Genomic DNA, 25,207 nt, shown 5'->3' with positions numbered 1-25,207 from the left:
CACTGCCCTGTTAGGGGCTAGGGTGACCAACACTAGCAGAGTGTTTTCCTGTTTGCAGAGGGTCTCATAACAGCCCTGTGAAGTGGGTGAGGGAATGGGGCTCAGGGAGGACCTCGGGGTTGAGAGTGAAACTCGGGTCTCCCTACTGGAAGTAGCACAGTCCCTGCCCCACCCTGTGGTGCTGGTCCCCAGAGACAATCAGACATGCCGAGGCCATTAGCGGGGGCCTCAAGAGCTTCCCAGGCTAGCACTCAGAGCATGGGCCTTCCAGGCCCTCAGCCGCCTCTCAGAGCCAGATGGGACCCCCACAGCCTCCAGACAGGGGGCGCTGGCAAAGTCCCGAGGAAGCCCAGCAGGAAGACTCAGCCCAGGAAACTCTGAGCAACGCTGGCAGACCACAGGCCCCTGGGCTTCCTGCATGCTCCACACAGGCTGCCCATCAACGTCAACGGGCTTGTGAAACCCGGCCGGGTGGGCAGTGGGAACCCAAAGGCCTCCAGGGGTCACTGGCTGTGGTTGTCCTGTTCCCCTGCAGCCCTGGAGAAGGTGGCTCTCTAGACTGCTGTCTGCACTGTAATGAGATCCAGCTGCTGCAGGGGACAGGCACCTGATGGAGGCCCGGCCATCCCCTGACCTCAGGCTCCTCCGGCAGGCATGTATCTCCTAGGTTCCCCACAGACCCAGCAGTAGGATCTCTGGTTGAAGGACTTTGGAGGGTAAGACATGAGGGTTATTATCAGCCTGGTTCTTAGCTTAGCTGTGGGACTTTGGAAAAGGCAGTGAGCCTCTGTATGCCTCAGTTTTCTCATCTTTAAAATGGTGACAAAAGGCACCTACCTTGTTGTGAAGATTAAATACGATAATGTATATGGGAGGTTTGGTAAGGACCTGGCACCTAGTAAGCTCTGAGCAGTTGTCTTAGCAACCATGACGACAGCCAACAGAAATTTGAGGTGTAAATACCATTGCATTTCTTTGATTTTGTAATTTTAATTAAAACTATCCAGATTCAACCTATTACAGATGATCCTTAATTTACGATGGTTCAACTTATGATTTTTAGACTTTTCAATGTGCAAAAGCAATACATATTCAGTGGAAATGACATCTTGAATTTTAAATTTGGATCTTTTCCCATGCTAAGGATATCTGGTATAATGATCTCCCGTGATCCTGGGCAGCAGCAGCTCCCAGCCATCCGCTGGATCAGGAGGGAAACAATGGATTCTCCACAGTGTGCTCTGTTGCTAAGCGGTGATGCTCAGGAGGCCTGATGTACTAAATGCATTTTCGACTTCCGATGGTTTTAATTTATGATGGGTTTATTAGAATATAATCCCACAGAAAGTCAAAGAACATCTGTATAATTAAAAGAATAAACCTTCTTCTTGAAGATTCCTCTCCCTTTGATTGCCCCAGAACCCCAACGTCTTGTGACTCAAAAAGAGGGGGACAGAGGCTTCACTTTTCACACATCGTCCAGGAGAACTGGAACACTGATCAGTTCCCACTGAGGAGAGCCATGTGTCAGAGGAGGCAGCTGTTCCTGCACCAACTTGCACACAACGCAGGCCACAGGGACCTTCCAGAGGGAGGACTCCAAGGATGGCCAAGGATGACTGAGGGTTGCCATCTGCTCAGTGCACTGCAGGGCCACGGCCCACACTCACCGCTTGTTCACGCACATCTGTGGCCATCTCTCCAGCATTGAGTCCACCTTCAGACTGAATCAGAGCTTCAGTCCCCCTTCCTCAGGATCTAGGCTGGTTTGGGGGCTACTTCTCCTTTCCAAACCCCCAAACACAAATAGCTGTATTCTTCCTCTGCATCTTAAAGTCCCCAGAAAGACACACACACCTGCCATCACAGACCCCACCCGCAATGGGGTCAGCCTCAGTGCCGATTCACCTGCCCAAGGACTACCGAGGAAATTCTGGCCTAGAACAGACAACAAAGTGGTCTCCAGTGGGGTGACCTGCCATGTTTACTTTTTTCCTTCTCAGTAATTGGACAGTAGCAGGAAGACACAGCAGAGGCCAGGCTCTGCAGCGGGGGGCTCTGCCTTTTCTCTTACGCTCCAGGAGCCCCAGATGTGAGCTCCCAAACACAGGGCAGAGAGGGTCGCGGTTCTGTGAGAGTGGGGATGCCTACAAGTCCATGGGAGGGGACCTGGAGGAGCAGAGGAAAGAGGATGCATTTAAGCTGTCCCAAGAAGGAGGGACGGCTGTTAGAGAAGTGGCATTTAGGGCTGCTGAAGAATACAGGAGTTGTCTCTGTGAGGACCCGGAACCTTGCCAGACTCTGCAGGTACCTACTGGGACTTGAGGACATAAAAGCAGAGCTCAGTGGAGGCATAGCCCCAGCAGGGGGTATGTGGGAGATGGTCCCCAAGGGTATTCGGAGACAACCATCTGCAACATCCCTCTGTGAGGGGACCCCTGGGCATGATCCAAACAAAACCAAATGCAAGCACATCGTCCTCAACAGTGAACAGAGCCTAGGATTCTGCCTCCAGAGGCTTCTCTAACACCACTCTGTGCCCATTTTAGTGCCCTATGCCAAGATGTGTGCCCGTAGGGGTCTCTGGGAGCAACAGGTACAGGAGCAACCGCCAGAGCTCCACTGCATTTGACCATGGAGCCCAATAGCCTGGTCCAGATCCCAGTTCTGCTGCTACAGGCTGTGTGACACATGCCTTCTCTGAGCCTCCCCAACAGTTGGGCCTTAAGGAGCTGTTAGTGAGGATTAAATGGGAGGATACAAAATCCTTAACACAAAGCCTCTCACACATGGCAAGTAGGGTCCTGGTGGCCTCATCTGCACTGTGCTGATACAGGTGCGCTGAGGAACCAGGTGCAGGTGACAGAGACCTCTGCCAGTCTCAGGCCTTTCCAAGAACCTAGCTGGCATCTCTCCCTCCCCCAGCCAGGCTCCAGGCCGAGTTGGAGGAGGCTGTCCCTAGCCAGGGACTGTAGGAGGTTTCTCACCGTGGCAGGGAAATTGCTGGGTTGGAGGTGTGGGCAGCCACAGTGACCGTCTCTCTGCAGGACGGATGCGGCTTTGCTGACAGAGAGTCTGCGGCCTGGACATGCCAGTGGTGCAGGTCTGAGGTCAGCGTGGGGGAGCCAGGCCCTCCACGGCCTCACCACTCCCGGCAGGGCCCCACCAGGACATGGCATCTGCTTCCAATCAGCTGTCCCTCAGCCCAGGGACGGGGTGAGGGCCTAGACCTCCCCCGAGGCCTGACTTCTCAACATGCAAAATGGAGGCAGAAGGTAAAGAATGCACTGAGAAGCTGCAGGGACCAGGTCAAAGAGCAAAGTGCTAGAGAGAAAGGTCTGTTGTGGTCAAGTCACTTCAACTAAGTTCCTCTACAGCTCCCTTTTGCAAGGCCATACCCAATCCCAAATCCCTGTGTGTTAAATGCTTGGTCTCCAGGGGGCTGCTAGTGGGAGGTGGTGGAAGCTTTAAGAAGTGGGGTCTGGTGGGAGAGGTCTTAGGGTCACTGGGGACATGCCCTTGAAGGGGATTGTGCAACCCTGGCAATCTTCTTACTTTTTTTATTTTTGCTCCCTGGATTATGATGAGGTAAGCAGTTTCACTCCAGTACACACTCCCACCATGATATACTGCCTTACCACAGACAGTCCCAAAGCAATTAGGCCAACCGATCATAGGCTGCAATCTCCAAAAGGGAACTAAAATAAACCTTTCCACTTTACAAGGTGATTTTCTCAGGAATTTTGTTATAGTGACTACACAGCTCCAGTCAGACCCTCAGCCTCCCCTAGTTCCCGCTGCCCCATTACAACCCTTTGCCTTGTTCCCCTGCCCAATGATTGGCACTCACACCCTGGGACCTTCTTCCCTGCTCTGTACAGGTGACCCTCATCCTTCAGCTTAAATCCCACTTCCTCAGGAAAGCCTCAGGACCCCACGTTTGTTCCCTGTTAAATAATCTTGCTGGACTCAAGTCTGTTTTTTAATAATGGTATTTTTAATAGATGGTATTTAACCATCTGCCTCTGTGCCCAGACTGTAAGCTCTGTGCAGGTGGGAGCTGTGTCTGTCTTCCTTAGGACTGAACCTTAGAATCCAGGGCAGGGCTAGCCACAGAGTTCATACTCAAGAAATCTTGGTGGAATGAATGAAAAATTCATGCTTCATAATTTTTTAGCATCTTTCTTCTGTTAATCTTCAATTGTTTGATTTCCACGAGTTCCCTCTGGAATAGTCAATGTTTATAACCATTTTGCAGGCCCAGAGTCAAGGTCACAGATGAGTTAATGGACCCTGCCTGGTTCCAAATCGTTGCACATTCACTGCCTCAGGCTCTTCATCTAGGAGGAGGAGAAGGAGGGTTACACTGGAGAGGGGAGTCAGAGGCCAGAGAGGCTGGATGAGGCCAGAGGAGGGTGAGGTGGCTGCATGGCGTGCTCTAGCAGCCAGGTCCCTCACAATCATTTTGTCGAGGGCCAGCCATCCTGACGTCCCCAGGCAGACGTCATGGGGATATGCCCCAGCAGTTCCCCAACTCTCGTATCCCATTCAAGAAATGGACACACCCCAAAATGAAGAAGAAGAAGAAAGTGGAAGAAGGGGAATGGTCATCTCCACTACCACCTCAGACTGGGGCCCTCAGCCCAAATTGAATGGCCCTCATCCTCGACAGATGCCCCCGACTGTGATGGAAATGAGCTTTGCAGTCAACCAACCTGGGGCCAAACCCAAGTGCTGCTGACAGTTCTGCAAGCCTGGACTGACTGGTTATTCCACTCTGAGAACCTCAGTCTCATCTGGAAAATGGGACAATAACGGGGCTGAATTTGATAGGCTGTGGTGAGACTTCCATGAGGCTGTAAAGGGTAAGTGCCTAATGCCACATTCCCGAGGCCCCAGCAGACTCATGAGGACCAGCCTTTGGGCATTGAACGGCTTTTTGTGGTGGACAGGGCTCATTCCCTCCTACCTGGGAGAACCTCAAGGACAGGAACCCTTATACCTCCCAGTGCTTTGGGACTAGCCCAGGCCGGAGCTGGATGCTCAGCTAGATGCACAAATATGCAAATGTTTGCTCCGATCCAGAGGAAAACTCTGCTGATTTCCTGCTGATGACAAGACCTGGAAAGCTGAAGAAGGAAGTTCCTCTCCTGGAGGACGAGTGCTCAGTTGCAGAGCTGAGAAGGAGCAGTCAACTCCAAAAGAGGAGAGGAAGGGATGGGACCAGAGGGGACAAGCTGCAGGAGAGGATGTGCAGGGTTCCAGGCGCCCTGCAGAGAACAGATTTCTCCTGGGATGTGAAGTGTTGGCGTCAGACAGAGAAAGGACCGGATGCCAGGAAGGATCAACAGAATTAGTTGGAACTTGGCCTAGAGGTGGGGACAATGAGAATAAGCCTCCCACAATAGCACCTGGCTGGCACACAGAACATGCTCCATAAATACTTATTAAATCAATGGATCAAGAAGAATGAGATTTTCCTACTAGATTCTTAACTGATCTCGCTGCCTCTTTGGACTCTGGCCTCCCGTACAGCCATCCCCAGAATGCTAACACAGGGGTCAAACTCTGACACAGTCATTCCTGCTTGGGACCCTCGGGCACCTCTCTTCCTACAAGAGGCAGAGGTCACATGCTAGTGGCCAGATGGGGATTATAGACCTTTTCTGTTTGGCCTGAGCCTGTGTGTTTTGTTTTGTGGAATTTGTGGAATCTACATTTCAAAATGACAGTGCCACCTGAAAACCCAGATTTCCAACTTCTCTGAAAGAGTTAGTTGGGTGACATGGCTCTCTGTGTCTGCCCTCCCACGTGGGATAACAGCTGGAGCTGAGAGGACAACACTTGCCCTCCCTAGAGCAATGTCTTCCTAGGTGGGGTCTTCATGACCCCCTCCCAGCCTAGCCCCTGCCCATAGGCCAAAGTCCAGATTCCCCAGTTATGCCCTGAGTATTTGGGGATATGACCTTTGGGATGATCATCTCCACCTTGTCTGTCCTCTCTGTCCTTGTCTCCAATGGTCTGGCTACTCAGGGCCACATCTAGCACACTGCCTGTGTTCTGTCACAATTGTGAGTGCTTGTACACATAGGATTATGGCCTGGGTGACTGTCCCTGCCACAGGGCCTTGCACAGATATCTATCTGGTCTTTGGAGGAGGCACAAGCCCTCCTTGAAGTGGGGCTTCCTGCTGCCCACCCAGGCAGAGTAAAAGCAGCCCTCTGGCCCCCACAGCTTGCCAAATGCCACCACCCTGAACTCTGCACTGTGAGCCACGGGGCTGGGAGGGGCAGGGGCCGGCAGAATCACATCTCCTTCTTGCTTTATCTCTGGTGCCCAGCACAGGGCTGGTCTCTAGACCTACGTACAGTATTGTCTCCTGGCCTCGCTCAATATATCCCTTGAAGGAATCAATGAACTAGAAATCCTTGATTTCATAGATGACCGAGGCATAAAATAGCACCCAAACTGCACCCAAAAATGTAGAAGACTTTATTTTATGTAGGTAAAGCCATAGTTGGTCACATCTAACCCCAACACATATTCACCCCGTCCTGAAAGATTGAAGGCAGACCCTGCCTCAGTCAGTCCAGATCTAGAAAAAGAAGAAAATGGGACAAATGTTATTTTGAGTCTTTCTCTCTCTCTCTCTCTCTCTCTCTCTCTCTCTCTCTCTCTCTCTCTCTCTCCCTCTCTATCTCTCTCCCTCTCTCTCTCTCTCTCTCTCTCTCTCTCTCACACACACACACACACACACACACACACACACAGTGACACTGAGCATCTCCTCTCTCACCCCCAGCTAGAGTCTGGGCTCCCTTCATGTTCCAGGCCTTTCCTGACCTCTCTCACACCAAACAGCTGTGTCCTGAGTTCTTGGCCTAAGGCTCCTTGAATCCAGTCTGTTAAACTGATCATGGGACAGCCCAGGCCACAGCTAGTGATAGAGATCATCCTCAGACTTTGGGACTGAAAAAGGCTTCAAGACCTGAGCATTTTCTAGGAAAGAGAAGATCAGCCTAGAGCCCTGTCCAGGGGGCCTGGCGGAATCACTTCTGGAGAAGGAAGAAGAGCCAGAAGAAGGAGAGGGAGAACACAGGGACTCAATCACACTCCACTAGGGCCCTATGCAAAGCACTCACTTTCTGCTGTGACTCATTCCTCACAACAGACAGGGCAGGAGGGCACGGCCAGGTTCCTATTTACAGATGTGGGACCAACTCTTGAAGTCAGCTCCTGTGTGACAGGGCCTGACTTGTCCTTCATCTGCTTGGCTCCAATGCCACATTCTTTATCACCATGTTCCAAGTGTTAGACTGGGGTCCCCTCAGTCTGGCTGCGGTGGGGACTAGGATGAAGGGAATGGAAGCTAACCCACCGTGGAAGCTGCCTTGTGCTCAGGAATGCCCTTCCAATTCACTGTCAAGGTAGAGGGGTATATTTAGTGAGACCATTTTACTGCAAGAGCAGAGGTGTTTCTTTCTCACTCCCTTCTCAGAGAGGTTCATGAAGCCAATGAGATAACGTTTAATGAGAGTTGGAGCCTGGCACTGTCTATATGTTATCTCGCTGGCCATGCTTTAAGGGAAAGGCTCAGGCGTCACAGGGTGAGTCCCTTGCTGCCCAGGCATGTTTCTAGGGCACAGACCCAGGTGATTCTGTTTGGGATCCCAAACTTGGGTCTGCTCAGGTGGGTATTCTATGTCCCAAGGCAGAGAATGAGGCCTAACTCTGATGCCCACATGCCAACCCTGGGGGATATTAATGGGAAGAGACAAGGGAATATTTTCTTAGCCCAAGAGCTCATTGCCCACCCTGCAGAGGTAGGCATACTGGGGTGAGCTGAGGAGACACCTGGCAACCACACTGGAAGCTAGGGCTCCAATGGAGTCATCTTGGAGTTCTTTATTTTTTTTTTATTGGTTATTCAAAACATTACAAAGATTGCAGAATCACATCGGTTACACATCCACAATTTTACATAATGCCATAATAGTAATTGTTGTATTCTGCTACCTTTCCTATCCTCTACTATCCCCCCTCCCCTCCCCTCCCATCTTCTCTCTCTACCCCATCTACTGCAATTCATTTCTCTCATCTTGGAGTTCTTTTGACTTCCTCCGACTCCACCTCCTGCTGCCAACCCCATTAATCACCTTCCCTGCCAAACTCTGGAATGTGGCAGTCAATTAAAAGTCAGCCCTCGGTTAAACAAACAAACCAACCTGGAAGCTTCTAAGTCAGCTGCAGAGGCTTGGGCTGGTCAAGGATCAGAGGCAGATTTCTGGCAGATTTCTGCTCTTCCCCGACTCCTACAACTGTGAGCTCAGCGCCCCCACTCTAGAACTAAGAGGAAAGAGCCACATTAGTGACCATTTCCCTTTCGGGCCCATATTTGGTGTCCAGCACCCTGCTCTCTCATGTAAGGTTCTGCAAACCATCCCGGCCCATCTTTACCAGATGACCTTTCTCACTCTCTGCAACACAGAACATAGCCCTGGGGAAATTTCCCCCAAGGAAGTAGAGAAGCTAAGGATGGGCAGGAGGGTTTGGGGCCAGCTGGGAGGTTCTCAGGATGAGCCTCTTCCTGCCCCTTCCCACCTCCCTCTCTTCCTCAGCTCCCAAGGGTCAGCACAGATAAAGTCCCACTGGGCCTGGCCTGGGGCAGGTTCAGTCCAGCCTCAGCAACCTTCTGAGGGACCCACACCCATATGTGCCTATAAACAGAGGGGAAAATATGCAAACACTCAGCCCACTCACGAGAACAGAAGAATCCACAGCTGGACAGAGTGGTGCGTGCAGGTGCAGACCACACTGCTGGCTCTAGTGAACTGGGCTGGCCGAAGGAGACCTAGCTGAAAGGTCCAAATCCAAGGCTGTGGCTCCCACTGTTGGGCCCCAGACTTCAAGGGCTCCTCAAGCCACTTAAAATATCTCAGAAAGCCAATGACTATCCTTCAGTTAAACATGGTGGGGTTTCTGGGATTAATAAAAATTCCGGGCTTTGCTTTTGGCTGGAATTCTATCAACTCAACACAGAAACATTGACCATCTTGTGCTGATAAACATTTTGAGGATCAGTATACATGGGTCAGATAGGGAAAATGGAAGAACATGTAATAACTTAACAACTGCTGCTTACAAAATCTTTCTAAACATGGACTTTGTAATGAAGGAAATAATAAGATGAATCTTAGATGCTGGTTTCCTTAATATACAATTCCTACAAATCTGAATAGAGAAAGATTAGCCTTCCCCCAAATGGTCAAAGGCCAACGACATGGGGTTCATACACACACACACACACACACACACACACACACACACACACACAGGAGAAAAAGAAGCTCCAAAAGCCAACAAATACATTACTCCTTCCTTATCTGTGGTTTGGCTTTCCGAGGTTTCGGTTACCTGCGGTCCACCGCAAGTAAATGGAAAATTCCAGAAGTAAGCAATATCTAAGTTGAAAATTGTATGCTGTTCTGAGTAGTGTGATGAAATCTTACACCACCCAACTATCCTGCCTGGGATATGAATCATCCGTTTGTCCAGAGTATCCATGCTTTATATCCTATCTGCCCACTAGTTACTTAGCACCCATCTCAGTTATCATATCAATTGTTGTGGTACCACAGAGCTTGTGTTGAAGTGACCTTTACTTTACATAATAATGGCCCCAAAATACAAGGGTGGCAATGAGGCAATTTGGGTATGCCAAAGAGCAGCTTCCTTCAAGTGAAAAGGTAAAAATTCTCAATAAGGAAAGAAAAAAAAATCATATGCTAAGATTGCTAAATCAATGGTAAGAACAAATCTATCTGTGAAATTGTGATCAAGGAAAAGTAATTCATGTTAGTTTTGCTGTCACACCTCAAACTGCAAAAGTTGCATCCACAGTGCATTGTAAGTTATGGTGGAAAAGGCATTGAATTTGTATGTGTGTGTGTGTGTGTGTGTGTGTGTGCGCATAGAAGTCTGGGGCTCAACAATGGGAGCCACAGCCTTAAATTTCATCTACCTATCTATCTATCTATCTATCTATCTACATACAGACAAACAGACAGACATATTGGGTTCAATACAACCCTCAGTTTTAGGTATCCAATAAAGGTCTTTGAAAGTATCTCTAAAGGATAAGGAGGCAAATATGCTCAGCCTCACTCTTTTTTGAAGGGTGGGTGGGGGTATATCAGGGATTGAATCCAGGGACACATAACCACATTTTTTTTAATGTATTTTATTTAGAGACAGGGTCTTGCTAAGTTGCTTAGGGTCTCATTAAATTGCTGAGGCTGGCTTTGATCTCCCAATCCTTCAGTCTCCCAAACTGCTGGGATTACGGGCATGCACCACTGTGCCCACTTCAGCCTGACTTTTAAGGCATTTAAGTATTTAAAATTATATATCATTTTCATCCATCAAATTAGTAAAGATTTAAGTTTGATGATACCAGTATTCTTAATGGGCATTCTCATATACTATTACTGGAACCATAAATTATTAGAGTTATTGGAAGGTAATTCGGGAGCAAATATTCAAATTTTAAACACAAACATTACCAATCAGGTGGCAAGTAATATACAAGTACAATTGTTCATCTCAGCATTATTTTCAATGGCAAGACTGTAAGCAGCCTAAATATTTCTGAAAACAAACTGGTCACTCACATCTTTACAATGAACTTGCAGTAATTAAGAACAAAAGGTAGATCTATCAGTACTGGCATAAAAAGTGTCCAAGACCTGATATTAAATGAAATAAAAAGGAGCTGGACACAGTGGCACATGCCTGTTTTCCCAGCAACTTGGGAGGCTGAGGCAGGACAATTGAAAGTTCAAAGCCAGCCTCAACAACTTAAAGAGGCCCTAAGCAACTTAGCAAAATCCTGTCTTAAAATTTAAAAAAATAAAAATAGTTTGGGAATGTGGTTCAGTGGCCAAGCACCCCTGAATTCAATCTCTGGTCTCTCCCTCCCACACACACACAAAAGAAACAAGGAGAAAAAAACCAAGTTGTAAAACTCGATGTTTATGGTATAGCTGCGAGTGTGCGTGTGTGTGTGTGTGTGTGTGTGTGTGTGTGTGTGTGAGAGAGAGAGAGAGAGAGAGAGAGAGAGAGAGAGAGAGTTTTTGCAGTGTTGGGAATTGACCCCAGCATTTTATGCACGCTGGTCAAGTGCTGTACCACTGAGCTACCTCCCCAACCCTGTATATGTATTTTGAAGAGCACATATAATAACCTGTAGGTTGTGTATACAGAGATACATTTCTTATGGATAAATAATAAATTGTTAAGAGGATTTCCCTGTGGAATGGGATGAAACAAAGGGAAAGGGTGGGTACAACACTTTTAATTTTCATATACACTTCTTTGTTATTATATTATTTCCCTTAATTATTTTTTATTCTAATTTTTTATATATGACAGCAGAATGCATTACAGTTCATATTACACATACAGAGCACAATATTTCATACCTGGTTGTTTACAAAGTATATTCACACCATTCATGTCTTCGTACATGTACTTAGGGTAATGATGTCCATCTCATTCCACCATCTTTTCTACCTCCTTGCCCCCTCCCTTCCCCTGCCTTCCCTCTGCCCTATCTAGAGTTCATCTAATCCTCCCATGCTCCCCCTCCCAACCCCACTATGAATCAGCCTTTATTTCCCATAATTTCAAAATTAGTTCTTTAAAAGGTCCCTGGCAAGGAAAAGCTGAGTGTCCCCAATTTAGGAGGACTAGACAATTCATGAGAAAGGGTCTTCTATGGTATGAATGCTTGAATCCCCCAAAATTCACAAGTTAAAATCCTGACTCCAAGGTGACAGTATTAAGACTTGGGGTCTTTGTGAGTGATTACATTCCTTACAAAAGAAACCTCAAGAGAAAATTGTTCCCTTCTACCATGTGAGGACACAACCAGAAGGTGCCATTTATGAACCAGAGAGCAGGCCCCCACCAGACACTGACTTTTCCAGGACCTTGATTTTGAACTTCCTAGCCTCCAGGAATGTGAGAAGTAAGTTTCTGTTGTTTATAAACATTAACCTATATAGCCTTTTTTAAAAAAATAGTAGCCTGAACCGTCTAAAACAGAAAATTAGTATTAGGAGTGAGGTGCCGTGTAAAAATACCTAAAATGTGGCTTTGGAATTCTCTTAACCTGACAATATGGGGCTAGGGTTGTGGCTCAGTGGTAGAGCGCTCGCCTAGCATGCTCAAGGCTCTGGGTTCGATCCTCAGCACCATATAAATGTGAAATAAAGATATTGTGTCCACCTAAAACTTAGGAATAAATATTTTTTTTAAAATCCTGACAGTAAACTGCAAGAAGAGAGAAATGATTGAAAGATGAAATTTCAACCAGAATTTTAAAATTTGGGAAGTTCTCAGCCACCCTATATTGAAAGGAATGAGAAAGTGTGTTTGGGAAAGCTATGATTTGATTTGGAGATGAATATGGATAGACCATCTCAAAGGAAGCCAGATGCTATTCATCCAGGCAAATGAAAGAAAGTTGCTGAAAGCCTCTTGGAGATTATTTGGGCTGCCCCTTCCATTGGTAGGCCCAGAAGCCAAGGGCCTGAGGTGGAAAGCAGAGGGCAGAACAATTGTTCAAGTCTCCACTCCCCACATTCCTTGGCTATGCCAGGTATGGTTGCAGTGGCCCTGGTGCAGCATGGGCCATGGAGGCCACTCCTCTGAAGGGCCCAGGTGGTATACCTTGAAAGCCAGGTGAGGTGCCATCCCCACCAGCATGCTGAACATACCAGCTATGGGGTCATGGATACCTCCACCTAGATTTTGAAGATCAGAGCCATCAGGAGTCTCAGTTGTTTGACTCAGACCAAAAGCCACCGTGATGGTGAGGCCACCAAAGACAGTCACCACTAAGGGCAATGTCTCCAGAGGTTCTTGGGCTAGGGTCACCCCCAAGATCTCAGATATGAGACACCAACAGGCAATTCTAGACTGGGAGACTCACAGTCACCCAGAGCCACAGTCAACCCCTCTTCCAATGCGTCTAGGGACAGAAGAAGATTGTCTCAAATCTTAAGATTTAATGTTGTTTAAACTGTTGAGTTTCAGACTTACCTGGAACCTGTTGTCCTTTCTTCTTGCCCATTGCTCCCTTTTGGGATGGCAATGTATCCCGTGCCCGGCACAGAATTGTCTTTTGGAAGCACTGGACTAGTTTGATTTCACAGGCATGTACCTGGAGAGCAGCTGGTCTAGGGGATACACAGTACCTTGAATCTCACCTGTATATTAGATTTTGGACTTAGACTTTAAAGTTGATGCTGAGACAAGTTAAGATGTTTAGATTTATTGAGTGAAATGAATGCATTCTGCATGTGAGAATGACATGAATTTGGAAATGCCAGGAACAGAAAGAATATTTGCAATGCCCCAAATATGCTAAAATCCTAACCCCCAAGGTGGTGGTATTAGGAGATGGGATTTTTTGTGGGGTGATTTATGGCCTTGTAAAACAGATTACCACTCTTGTAAAAGAGACCCAAAGAGCTAGATCATCCCTTCCACCCTTTGAGGACTGTTAGAGGGCACCATCTTTGAACCAGAGAGCAGGCCCTTACCCAATGCCAATCTGCCGGCACCTTCCCAGTCTCCACAACAGTGAGAAATAAATTTCTCTTGTTTGCAGGTCATCCAGTCTATGGTATTTTGTTAGGGCAACCTGAACAGACTGAGAATAGGACCACTGAAAGGTATGGAGATGACCCTACAGAGCCCAGAAGGTACTGTGCAGAGGAGAGGAGCCCTGGAGAAGCAGCCTGTCTTTCATTTGGTAGAGGAAACCCATGTAGGGAGGTCTGTCCTCTCAGCAGCTCTGTCCCACCCAGACAGACAAGATAAATGGAGACTGAGGAGATGAGCCAGCCTTTAAATGCCACCACATGCCTTGCAGAGGCAGTCTGCTTGCCTTGAGGGTCTGGTGCAGCCCCTCCTCCTCTTGCTCCACCTCAGGGCTCCTCCTCTCTCCCTCTGACCCAGGCTCCACAAAATCTCTGACCCATAAAAATGGAATTTGCACAAGAACTTTTCTAAAAAGAAAAAGAAAAAGTGAAAAGGCAGCCTGATAGGTGGCTGTTTGAGAACAAGTTTCTGACCAGAAGATCTTCACAACGTGGCTGGAGATGCTAAAGTCAAGGGCCAAGGGCCTAGGGCCAAGGGTGAAGTCCTCTAGGAAAGAGGGACTTTTTCTGTTCTTTGTGCCACCCCCTCCCATACACCTCTGAACTCCAGTCCTATGGAAGCAGGTAGAGCCACATGGATCAGGACTGGAATGTCAGCTCCAGCATTCCTTACCAGGGCTGTCACTTTACCTCTCTAACCCTCTGACTCTTCGTCTATAAAGTAGGGATCATAGCATCCTCAGGGTGGATGTGAGAATTAGAAATAACTACTGTTGCACAAAGCTGGCCATATAGCAAGTGGTCATTAAGCAGCATGCACGGGGGTATCTTTCATCAGTATCCTCACCCCCAGGCCTTGGCTCCTGTTGGGGTACCCCTCCATCTCCATCTGGTAAAAATCCCACTCAAGTTTCAGGGTTTTCAAGCAAGGTCTCTTTGCTCCAGTCTCACCTCCTTTCTCAAATCTTCTGCAGCCCTGCCCAGCAGCAGCACTCTCTTCTCCTCAGGGCTTCCATAACACTGCGTACCTAGCTCCTTCCGCCCTTACCAAATGAGTCACAGAGCTGTTTACTCTGTGGATGGGGTGACGGTGGGGGTCCTGGGCGGGATGCCATTTCGTTTGGATGCATTTGCATCTTTGTGTCTCCATCTTTAGCCCAGAGGCCACTGGATAAATGTCTGTCAAATGCCCCATGTGCACATGGTCCTATCAGTGAGCAAGGGGTACAGTTTCTCCCCAGCTGCATTCCTGGATTTGGTTGGATTCCAAAGAAGCCATCATGTCCCTAGAGGCCCAATTCAGACACCTCACAATATGGAGTGTTCTCCTACTGGGAAGGAGGGATTACGAAAACTAAAGGCAAAGAGGCACAGCTGGGAAATTGGGCCACTGGTGGGGAGCAAATGCCCAGGAAGGTCAACCGACCTCCCTTCATTGGCCATAAACTGGCTGACCTCCAGCTGTGTGCAGCTGGCCTGTTTCCTCTGTGCCTGCGGAGCCTCTCCACTCCCAGAAGGGTTGCCCCACTCCAGTCCTCTCCCAGGACTCTGAATCCTAAACTAGACGGGTTCTGGGCTGAGGGAATGTGAGTTCATCCTGCCCCCTGCTGGTCACTTTGGGGAATGGCCCCTTAGCTGGCCAGGCGGGGAGTGTTTCAGAAAACCAATACCATCCCAGGACCAGCACCATGTCCTGGGGATCCTCTGGTTCAAATCCAAACCTCATGGTCTGGAAAATCCCTCCAGAATATGACTCCAATATCCCTTTCCTACCACTCTCTTGCAGAAACCCAGCTCCAGGTAAGGCAGCTGTTCTCTGTCTCTGGATTCACTGGCTTGGAGTGACCTGACCTCCCGTCTTTACGGAGGCTATCCCTTCTGCCACCAATGCCCTTGCCTTTCTTGTTTTGAGACCCAGCTTGTTCCTCTCTGACTGCCCCTGTTCTGGATTCTCATTCCACCATGGTCTCCACTAGATCAAAGGGTGGCCATTTTGGAACATGCACAAACTCAGGGTTCAGAGGAGGGCCCTGCATACAGTTAGTACATAAGCAGTGCTGGGTGCAAAAGAAGATCACATCCCACTCGTGTTTCCATTCCTCCCATCTGCCCTTGGATAGCGCCCTTGGGAAAACTGGCAGGATCCCTTGGGGAGGGAGATGGGATGGTCTCTGATCACCTCCAGGAGCAGCAGGAACAGGTGGAGAGTCCAGTGACATGCAGTCAGATATGGGAGAATTTTGTGTCCAAGGGACACTGACTTCCATTCAGAGCAGGGTTCTGGGCCACTCCTCTTCCCTGGTCACTGCTCTCCAAATTCCCTTTCTTCCTTTCTTCACTCAGAGATCACCCATTAGGTGCCAGGCCCTGACCTGACTGTGGGTATCACACAGAAATGATGCTGTCCTCAGGGTAACTCATGGTCTAGGAGAAGACAAAATTAAGATATTCACTCACATCCTAACATTAAGGTTTGGGACAGAAGAGGTGTGCTGCTTCACAACCCCTGATCCAGCTGAGGAGGCTTCCCTGAGATGATCAAGGTGCAATGGAAAGAGGAAACGGGCATTAGCCAGGCAAAGAAGGGTGGGGCCGAAGGGATACAAGGCGTCAGGGGGGACGGCCACACACACCTGCCAGGAGTTTCAGTTAATCTTTGCCACTGGGTTGTGGGGTGGAAAGGGTGTGAACTGACATGTGGGCAGAGGCAGATCTCAAGTGCTCTGGGCAAAATGAAGGTATTTGATATATAAATATATTTTTTTAAACAATGGGAACAACTGAAGGATTTATAAGCAGAAGAGTGACATGCTTAGACCGGAATTTTAGAAAGTTCTTTTGGGCAGGATGGGGAAGAATCAGAAGGAAGAATCTTCCAAAGAGAAGATGAAAGGGAGACTCTAGAGGCTGTGGTGGAATAAGGGGAGAGGATTATTACATTTAGGCAAAAAACAATGGGGAGGTAAAGCTGTGAGAAGATTCTGGAGTTTTAAGGAAGACAAATACAGATGTGGGGAGTGGATGGTGGGACCCTGGAATGAGAGTCATAGGTGGGGTGCTGTGGAGATGGTGGCCCCAGTTTTGGAGCATGGTGAGCTTGAAATGTCTGGGGACACTGACCCAAAGTGACCAAGAGATGCAGACAGGGATCCAGAGAGATGGGGACTGGAGTCATTGGCCAACATACCTTCAACTCACAGTGTGTGTCTGAAGCACCCTGCCCACAGACAGTAAGAAAGAAGGAGATTTTTGAAAAGGAGGACCCATTGTTTTTAGAGGCTCTGTGACTCATCACTGAGGGAACAAGGAGATAAGAACAAACACAAGGCAGGGCTAGTGGGAAGGTATTCACATCAGAGGACATGAGCTCATATCCCATTTTACCTAGATCCAGGACCATTGATTTACATCTCCAAGCCTCAGTTTCCCCATTCATGGAATGGACTTAAAAGACCTACTTTGTGATATTGTTGAAAGTAAAAGACATGATACCTATTAAGCACAACGCACAACTCCTTTCAGAGAGATGTTCAATCAATGAGAGCTACTACCATGAATAGAAAATAGAGAGAAGTTACAAAGTTTCCAGAATCTTCCAACTCTGGTAGTACTCCCCATTGGAAGCCCCCTTGGGCCTCTACCCACCCATTTCATCACCAACTACAGGAGCAAATCCAGTCAGGATCTAGATGTCCCTGCAGCCTGAGTCTCTTCAGCTTCCCTGAGCAGCACATGCCTTGAGAGACCCCAGCTCTGTGGGAGACTCCAGACCTCTGTCCTTCCCAGGGGTGGTACTCTCTATGTGGTCCTCACAACTCAGCCCTCCTGACCTCTGCCTCACCCTCAGGACCTTCCCTTGGAATCCAGCTCACCAGATGAAGTAAGGCCCTGGCAATATCTCCCCTGTGATGCTGGCTCCTGCCACTCCAGGGTGCAGTTCCAGAGAAGCCGGGAGGGATGTGTTCCCCAAAGGATTTGGGGGAGTCAGGAAACCCATTAGAACTGACTTGCTCGGCTCCCTGCTGTAGGGGGAGCGCCACAATCCAGAACCCACACAGGAAAATTTCAAGGAGGCCATTCTGTGAGGTGGCTGGCCTTGACCTCATTTTGCATATCTGTAGAATACCAGGCTGGGACCAAATCTCTTCTGCGGTCCCTCTCACCCTGACCATGGACAATTTCACCGTATTCTCGCCTGTCCTGACTGCAGTTCACCTATTGTCCAGCAGAGGAAGTCTGCACCTCTGCAGACAGCCTGGAGCCAGAGTCCTGCAGCTGACCAAGGGTCAGGAAATCTTAATAAATCACCACTATGCTGGGAGTATGACCTGTTTAGTGCAGAGTTTGGTCAGGGTATGCAATCAATAAATAATAGCTGTGGTTGTCTCCATTCCACAGATGAGGCAATTGGCGTTCCAAGAGTTCATTGGAACCAAGGCATTGTGGTTCTGATGATGCCCTGGGGATTCCTGGGAAGGCACAGTGCCATCTCGAAATATCTCAAGGGCTCACCTTTAAAGAGCAGCAGAGGGTGGATTTCCAGGAATTTAGGCCTAAGCTAAGCCTAATGAACACTGCTTTGCTTTCTCTCTCTCTCTCTCTCTCTCTCTCTCTCTCTCTCTCTCTCTCTCTCTCCCTCCCTCCTTCTCTCCCTCTCTTTCTCTCTCTCCCTCCCTCCCTTTCTTTCTGTTTTGTTTTTTGATACTGGAAATTGAACCCAGAGGCACTTAACCACTGAGCTACATCTCCAGCCCTTTTAAAATATTTTATTTAGAGACAGGGTCTCCCTGAGTTCCTTAGGGCCTTGCTAAGTTGCTGAGGCTGCCTTTGAACTCGTGATCCTCCAGCCTCAGCCTCCTGAGCTGTTGGGATTACAGGTGTGTGCCACCATGCCTGACAGGAGCACTGTTCTAATGGACAGAGCTTAAAGGTTGGGACAGAGCCTGCATTGGCTGGCTGTGAGCACCATGTATAAGAGAAACTTTCAGGAGTCAGGAATTAAGAGGTGGTCAGACTCCCTGAAGGTCCCTTCTATTCCAAGGAAGCCACATTCAGAGAGGACTGTGCCAAGCAGAGTGGGTGCCTGTCTTGAGTCACAGAGGCTGTGCCCCTTCTTCTGAGAGCTTGTCTCCATCCAGGACCTCATACTGACCACTCTTAGGGCTGGAGAGGTCTGGAATTTTCTCCAGAGGCCTCTGGATCCATCTTCAGACCCAGGGGCAGCCACCAGCTGCTGCACACTCCTATGGAGGGCTTGTTCTAGAATCCTGGGGAGGCCTTGCCGGACAGGATCTTTGGTAACCTGAGTTCTGGGCTCTGTTCACAGTGCTATGACCCCAGCCTGATGGGGAGGGCGGCAGAGTCACAGGTCATGCTCATCAGGCTCATCCTAGGAACTCTGCGAGGCCATCTGCCAATGTCTGTATGCAGGTGAGCATTCTGGGCACAAAGGCCAATAAGGTTCAGAGTCGGGGAGGCCCCAGCTTCCAGCCCCATCTGCTAACCAATTGCAGAGCATTCATAAGCCCAAGCACCCCCAGGGAGGTGTACCCAGGCAGCTGTGTGAGGAACACAGGAGGCAGCCAGGGGGACATCCTCTCAGATCAAAGCTGGTCGGGCTGTAGCTTGGCACTGATCACCTCTGGAGACACACTAAAGGCAGGACATTGCATGGTGGAGCCCTGGGAAAATTATAAAAATTTTGATTCTGAGACTCTTTCTTGAATCTCCTAAATCAGACTGTCAGTGTGTGGAGTCTACAGGTTTTTTCATTTCATGAAGCCTTCCAGGGATTTTTGTGGTGCCAAGCATTTGGGAAGCCACAATGGCAGCCATAATGGAAGCTTGCAGGGGTGTCCTGCAGGCAGCTAAAGGAGCTGAGGACAGCCTGTCTGCTGAGGAGGTGATGTGGAGGGTGAGGTGGGATCTGTTCTGGGTGGCTCACCAGGAGAGCAGGCAGCAGCAGGAAGGACTTATAGGGAGGCCAGCTTTGGAGACAGATTTATCCACCTCCCCACTCCCCCACACCCCAACTTCAGACAGGGGTTGTCTTGTGTAAACTTTGCAGTCAGCATCATCCCTTTTGACAAACAATGAACCTCACACTAAAAAAACTCAGATTCCAAGACTCACAGCTATGAGCCAGAAACAGGGTTCAAATAGAGTATTTCTAACATTGAGCCTCTTCCTCTGTACCATGAAGAGTGTCCCACATGGCCTCATTCATTGCCATAGTAAGGATCTCCTGGTCACCAGGAGTGCCGCAACCCACTCTTCTTTCTTCAAGCCATAGCAGTTAATTAGAGGGAGACTGGTTGTAGGGGAGCAAAAGATGGGGGATGAAGAAAAACACACACAGTCACACATAGAGAGAAAGCCCTGTGGGTGATCCAAGCCCTGATGAGGCTTGACTGACACCAAGCCAGCTCAGCACATTTATTATATAGGTTTCATCAAAAGGTTATTTGTTAAAAAAGGAGGGAATACTTCCAAACTCATTTTATGAGGCTAGTGGCGCCCTGATATCAAAACCAAAGACACACCAAGGAAAGAAAACTCAGACCAAATATCTTGATGAACATAGACACAAAAATTCTCAATAAAATTCTGGCAAATTGAATACAAAAACATATTTCAAAGCTAGTGTACTACAATCAGGTAGGGTTCATCCCAGGGATGCAAGATTGGTTCAACATACGGAAATCAATAAATGTAATTCATCACATCAATAGACTTAAAGATAAGAATCATATGATCATCTCAATATGTGCAGAAAAAAAGCATCTGACAAAATACAGCACCCTTCATGTTCAAAACACTAGAAAAACTAGGAATAGTAGGAACATATTTCAACATTGTAAAAGCTATCTATGCTAAGCCCAAGGCCAACATCATTCTAAATGGAGAAAAATGAAAGCATTCCCTCTAAAAACTGAAACAAGACAAGGATTCCCTCTTTCACCACTTCTTTTAATATTTTTTAGTTGTAGATGGACACAGTATCTTTATTTTATTTATTTATTTTTATGTGGTGCTGAGGATAGAACCCAGTGCCTCACACTTGCTAGGCAAGTGATCTGAGCCCTTCCCCACTTCTATTCAACATCATCTTTGAAACTCTAGCCAGAGCAATTAGACAGAAGAAAAAAAAATTAAAGGGATAAGAATAGGGGAAATAAGAACTCAAACTATCTCTATTTGCTGATGACATGATTCTATATTTAGAAGATCCAAAAAATTCCACCAGAAAACTTCTAGAACTAATAAATGAATTCAGCAAAGTAGCAGGATATAAAATTAACACTTATAAATCAAATGCATTCCTATATATCAGTGATGAATCCACTGAAAGAGAAATTAGGAAAACTACCCCATTCACAATAGCCTCAAAAAAAAATAAAATATTTTGGAATCAATCTAATAAAAGAGGTGAAAGCCCTCTACAATGAAAACTACAGAACACTAACAAAAAAAATTGAAGAAGACTTTAGAAGATGGAACGATCTCCCCTTGGATAGACAGAATTAACATTGTCAGAATGGCCACACTACCAAAAGATTTATAAAGATATAATGCAATTCCTATTAAAATCCCAATGACTTTCTTCATAGAAAGAGAAAAGGCATCATGAAATTCATTTGGAAAAATAAAAGACCCAGAATAGCCAAAGCAATCTTTGGCAAGAAGAGTGAGGCAGGAGGCATCACAATACCAGACCTTAAATTATACTACAAAGCCATAGTAACAAAAACGGCATGGTATTAGCACCAAAACAGATATGTAAACCAATGGTACAAAATAGAAGACACAGAGACAAACCCACATAAATACAGCTACCTCATACTAGACAAAGGTGCCAAAAATATACATTGGAGGAAAGATAGCCTGGTGCTGAGAAAACTGGAAATCCATACGTAGCAAAATGAAATTAAACACTTATCTCTTGCCTGGCACAAAAATCAAGTCAAAGTGGATCAAGGACTCAGGCACTAGAACAGATACCTTGTGCCTAATAGAAGAGAAAGTAGGCCCAAATCTCCACCTTGTTGGCTTAGGAACTGACTTCCTTAACAAGACTCCTAAAACACAAGAAGTAAAATCAAGAATCAATAAATAGGATGGAATCAAACTAAAAAGCTTCTTCACAGCAAAGGAAATAATCAAGAACATGAAGAGAGAGCCTACAGAATGTGAGAAAATCTTTATCACATGCACCTCAGATAGAGCATTAATCTCCAGGATATATAAAGAACTCAAAAAACTTAACACCAAAAAAAAAAAAAATACCCAATCAATAAATGGACTAAGGAACTAGATAGACACCTCACAGAAGAAGTAATACAATTGATCAACAAATATATGAAAAAATGTCCAACATCCTTAGCAATTAGAGAAGTGCAAATTAATACTGATATTCCATCTCACTCCAGTCAGAATGGCAATTATCAAGAATACAAGCAACAATAAATGTTGGCAAGGATGTGGGGGAAAAGGCACACTCATACATTCCTGGTAGGACTGATAATTGGTACAACCACTATGGAAAGCAGCACAGAGATTCCTCAGAAAACTTGGAATGGAACCACCATTTGATCTAGCTATCCCTCCCCTCAGTTTATACCCAAAGGACTTAAAATGAGCATACTACAGTGATGCAGCCACATCAATGTTTATAGCAGCTCAATTCACAATAGCTAAACAAACCTAGATGCCCTTCAACAGATGAATGGATAAAGAAATTGTAGTATATATACACAATGGAATATTAATCAGCCTTAAAGAAAAATGAAATCGTGGCATTTGTCGGTATATAGCTGGAACTGGAGAATATCATGCTAACCGAAATAAGCCAGTCCCAAAGAACCAAAGGCTGAATGTTTTCTCTGATATGTGGATGCTAATTTACAATGGGGACAGGAGGCTAGGGAAAAATAGAAGTACTTTGGAGTGAAGGGAAAGGAGGGGATAGAAGGATAGAAATGAATTGGACATTATTACCCTATATGCATATATGATTACACAACTGGTGTAATTCTACATCATGTAAAACCAGAAGAATGAAAAGTTATACTCCATCTATGGATGATGTGTCAAAATGCATTCTACTGTCATGTATAACTAATTAGAACAATTTTTTGTTAAAAAATAAAAAGGTTATTTGTGGGACAGTTTCAGCAAAGCAGGCAGTGTGAGGGACATAGGACAGGAGAGATACTAGGGTCATCTTGTTTTGCTCGGAAGTCTCTATTCCTGGGAAAAGGTGCTGAACTCAAAGGCCTCACTGATAACAGCTCTGCACTTTGGCCTGGAGCCTGCTCAGGCCAGCGTCACCATAGCAACTGGGGCATCTAGACCTTCGCCTTTGTGCAGACAGCTCCCAGGACAAACTTAGCCAGGAGAGAGACAAAAGCCAGGATTTTATTCATATCACTGCTCTGCACACAGGAGGGTCTCAGCAGCAGCTCAGGCTGCAGAGGAGAATCTTGTTTGGTGTGGGGGTGGGAATCCACATGGAGGTGTGGGGTCAAGAAGCCAGGAAAGGCTCCCAAACTCTTCTGTGTTGGCCATGCACTGCCCCCCGCCCATGGCCCTCCTTCCTGAAGCTCTGGGAAGGTGGCACCTGTCAAGGCCAATGAGGCTGAGGCCTGGCCCCAGCCCAAGAAGGAGGTGGCTTCAGTGGGGAGGCCTGAGATTCCTCAGGGACAGAGCCCTTGGGACCATCAAGGGCCACGTAGCAAAGGGGCTAGAGTCTCTCACCAGTCTTCCTAGCCCTCGGTCACTGACCTTGCCCTTCAAAACAACCACCCCTGGGTACAACAGAGGCCTGGTGCTACAGAAGGAGTACCATTTTTGCCTTATTTTGTTCCTTTTAGAATTGTTACCTATTTAACGGATGGAGTGGGAGCGAAGATGCCTTCATTACAAAAGTAATATGTTCTTTGGGAAAGAGTCAGACAATAAAGCACAAAGAAAGTAAACCATACAGAAGGTCCTCCCTGCACAAGCATATCTTGAGATAATTCTTTCAATGTCTCTTCAGCAAGTGCAACTGCTTAGGTCTGAATAGCATGCCTGCCTGGCTATGTGACATGGGACAAATCACTTAACTTCTCTGTGCCTCTTTCTACCTCAGTTTCTTCGTATGTAAATGAGAGATGAAAACCACAGTATCTATTTCAAAGAGTTGTGAGCTTTTGCTATAAAGCACTTAGATAGGTGCCTGTCACAGAAGTGTTGAACAAATACTTAGTTCACATGGTTATAATTTTTTCTGTTTATATTTTTCTCAGTATAGTTTTTGTTTTTTGGTTTTGTTGTTTGTTTTGTTTACAAAATTGAATTTTGCTATTTTGTAACAATCTTTTTTTTTTCTTCACCCACCTTGCTGAGAAGCTGCTTTCTTGGTTTCATACCTGGAAGCAGCCAGGAAAGTGACCTTCTCTGTTCCTCCATCTTGAACCAATCGATTTTGTAACAATCTTTTTTCACATTATATTACATCATGAACATTTTCTATGTTAGGTTTATGTAATGTTTATTGCAACGTTTTCTGCTTAGATTTATATTATTACAGATTTTACTGAGATTGTTTTTATGTCTCAGTTTGTGTGACTTCAATTTCCTTATTTATTTGTTTATGTGTATGTTTGTTTTGCAAAACTAGAACCTTAATTTGTATGACCTACCTTTTTCATTTAAGATTACATGGTGAACTTTGTACCACATCTTGAATATTCTTTTACCACATGGATTTGAATGGCTGTCTTATGTGGGGCTTGGGCCGTGGCTCGCAGTGTAAGTAGAAGCAGAAGTTGTGGGTGAAGGCACGGCCATGGCCAGACCCAGGGACAGGCCAGAGGCAGGCTACCTCAGGCCACCAAGTCCTAGACAGTTGGGCACTGTGCGCATAGTGATGGAACCAGCTCTCTCCGTCTCCACCCTGCCCCCACCTGACACCCAACACATGACACACGTAAGCTGGGCCCAGGCCAGGCCCCACCCTGCAGATCATCAAGGGCATTTACTTCCTGGAGGCTGACCTGTGGTTCTTCTTCAGCCCCACACTCCTGAGAAGCCTGCTGTGAATCACAGGTCAAGGTCCAGTGAAGGGCTTTCCAGATGTCTCTGAGAACCTTTCCTTTAGGGCTATCAGGGCAAAGGGAGCTGGGAAATCCAGGCCCATGACCATCTGCCTGGATGAGGGGTGAGATGCAGAGGGAAGAAAGGAGGAGGCATGTGCAAGAGTCCCAGGATGGGCCCAGGATGAGGAGGCCCAGAACTACGTGTGTAGTGTGGGGGCTGAGGAAAATCTAGATTGACATCTAGCTACCAGGGCAATTAGAAAAGGAAGGAGCCAGGCACAAACACACCTGTAACCCCTGCTAACTTGGGAGGCTGGGGCAGGAGGATCACAACCTTGAGGCCAACCTAGGCAATTTAGTGAAACCCTGCCTCAAAATAAAAAATAAATAAATAAATAAATAAATAAAGTAAAAAGGGCTGGGGATGTAGCTCAGTGGTAGAGCAACCCCTGGGTAAAA

The 25,207-nt window shown here is 47.0% G+C and overlaps 1 long non-coding RNA gene across 2 annotated transcripts in view; it reads right to left on the bottom strand.

The window, feature by feature from the left end:
* Positions 1 to 6,469: 6,469 nt before the first annotated feature.
* Positions 6,470 to 25,207, bottom strand: part of LOC120890537 (uncharacterized) — a 39,569-nt gene continuing 20,831 nt past the window's right edge. For both annotated transcript variants that reach the window (XR_013428008.1, XR_013428009.1), the window contains exons 3-4: positions 8,226 to 8,346; positions 6,470 to 6,595 (exon numbers count right to left, since the gene is read on the bottom strand). This is a non-coding gene — a long non-coding RNA (uncharacterized LOC120890537). The remainder of the gene's footprint in view (positions 6,596 to 8,225; positions 8,347 to 25,207) is intronic.

The sequence above is a fragment of the Ictidomys tridecemlineatus genome, chromosome 11 (genome assembly GCF_052094955.1).
Source record: "Ictidomys tridecemlineatus isolate mIctTri1 chromosome 11, mIctTri1.hap1, whole genome shotgun sequence".
In the NCBI taxonomy this organism is placed as follows: Eukaryota; Metazoa; Chordata; class Mammalia; order Rodentia; family Sciuridae; genus Ictidomys; species Ictidomys tridecemlineatus.
The sequence above is the reverse complement of the archived record's forward strand: the minus strand, read 5'-3'. Positions and strand labels throughout refer to the sequence as shown.